We start from the raw sequence: 2,508 nt of genomic DNA on the forward strand, positions 1-2,508 counted from the left end.
CCCGCCAGCTCTCCTTGGTGGATTGCCATACTATTACGGAATATAAATATAATATTAAATACATCATAGTAAAGACTTGCTATTTGTCTGTTCACAGCCCTCAGCTGGGCAATTTATGCTGCCATTGCTTTTGCAGCAAAGGCAGGATGGGCTCCTCCAGGAGGGAGCAATGGTGCCCTTTCCAGGAGGGAGCACAGGCTGGACTCGCATCTACTTGAGGTGGTGGAAGTGAGGGGCCTCCAGCTCTTGCGAGTGCTGGAGGTGGTGGTGGAAGTGGCCTGCCTAGTGGTGTTGGTGGTGGTGGAGGCCCTCTATCTCCAGCTACTGGAGGTGGTGGACCTCCAGCTACTGGTAGAGCTGGTGGTGGTAGCAGGCCTCCAGGAGGTGGTGGTGGAGGCCCTCCATCAGCAGCTACTGGAGGTGGCAGACCTCGAGCTACAGGTAGAGCTGGTGATGGTAGCAGGCTTCCGGGAGGTGGTGGTGGAGGCAGCTACTGGAGGTGGCGGACCTCCAGCTGCTGGTAGAGCTGGTGGTGGTGGTGGACACGGGCCTTAGGGAGGTGGTGGTTGTGGAGGCGCTCCAGCTACTGGTGGTCCTCCATAATACTCATCGTTATCCATATACTACCAAACAATATGAAAATATAATGATAGCTAATGTAAATTGGTATATGAACTGGCTTGATGCTTTTTGAGAAAAAATGTTGCAAAATTGCAGGAAAAGTTGAGAGCTGAGAGTGTGAGTTGAGAAATGGCAACTGAAGCTGATTGTGAACTTAAAAAGCTTTAGAACAGAAAATTGATCTTAATAATGTTCAATAATGATCAATAATAATGAGCTATGATAGGCTATGAATATAATTGATGATTAAGAAATTCAAAAAAATAATTGTATGAAAATTGTTTTTCACAAACTTGGTGCGAAGCCCCGAGGTAGTTCCTAAGATTCAATTCAGCCCCCGCAATGTAAAATAATTGATTGTATGTCAACACTTACATATCTTCTTGTCTTCTATACACGTTGTATTGGAGAAATAACAATTACGACTCTCTTAGCAACCCTCCACCCAGCCCCCATCACGTAAGTGGGTGTTGACAAGGTAAACAAAATGGCTCGGAAGCAGAAGAAAGTTGAGCTTTCTAGCAAGAAGAATAAAGCAAGGATCATGCCTAAAGACTTATCAAGAATCACTAGAAAGTAGAAAGAACCTTTAAAATTCTTAGTAAAAAGAAATAAATGACTACTATGCGCACAAAGTGGTGAAATATTTTAGGACAATTTTCACACTAAAACGCTTGTGATGATGCGGTAGGTCTTTTTATAGTTATTTCAAAATTCTTTTCTTCCAGCAACTTAACCCTTTAACACCGAAATTAATTTTGGAATAAAAATAATTTTCTGGTGGTACTAGTTGAGCAATGCATATCTCTCAAGATCTTGTCCTGCGAGACTTGAAACTTGCTAGCAGCCTTTATAGGATGTTCATCCTTAAATAGAAGAAGTATAATAGTAAATGAAGCGGCATAAAGCAATGCAGCATCTATTGTAAAAATACTCACCGCTTTTCTCAAATACACGGACTTGGCGAAGGGAAAGAGAGTTGTATCATGTTAAGCAGGACCTAGTAGGCAGGATATGAAAGAATGAAGAGGCAGAAGTCAGTGGAGAAGATGCTACAAGTAGAAACACCACTGTGACTGGTCGAGAAGCCATGGTTGCTAAGCCGTTGCTAAGCAAAATGTGGCCACACCTACCGCTTTTCTCCATTGAAATGTTAGGCAAAGCAGCTCTCTCGAGTCGCTCGCCTTTTGTACTCACTTCTAGAGGATTTCACAAGCCAAAGGAAAGTCTAAACATTCTGTCTTTTGTTGTTGTGTCATTTTTTAGGTGACTTACCTTGGCCGCTGATCATTTTGAACAGTTTGGGTCGGGCTACTGGACTTTTCTACCTATATACTCTGTTTTTAGTCTTTGACAATGTTATATATGTTAGACAAATGAAAGGAGAACCTTTTAAAGCTATCTAGAATGTTATATTTCCATAAATAAAAATGAAAATAACAATTATACTACACCCCCTCATGTTATTGATGTACAAGTACGTCTATCGGTGTTAAAGGATTAAGGCAAAAATTATAATTGTTAATAAAATGGATTATTATTTAACAATAATAATGAATAATTGTGAGCATTAATTAATAAAAATAATAATTTATAAAAATAGTACAAAAATTTCAAACAGTACTTTGCAGAATTATATGAAGTATTGCTTCTTTTAAAGTGACAAAATTTAATGAAAGAATGATAACCAAACTACTTAGTTCCAACCTACACAACTGTGGCGAGTCCAATTAAAATTCTTATACATTAATATTTTAATTTTTAGGTATTGTACCGAATCACAAACAATACAGCATGCAATAGCCAAATAATTATCTATAATTTAGATGTTTTAATTGTCATGACAGTAATTTATTCAGTCAATACTAGCTGAAAAGTTTAATTCAT

The sequence above is a fragment of the Amphimedon queenslandica genome, unplaced genomic scaffold (assembly GCF_000090795.2).
Source record: "Amphimedon queenslandica unplaced genomic scaffold, v1.1 AMPQUscaffold_13494, whole genome shotgun sequence".
NCBI lineage: Eukaryota > Metazoa > Porifera > Demospongiae > Haplosclerida > Niphatidae > Amphimedon > Amphimedon queenslandica.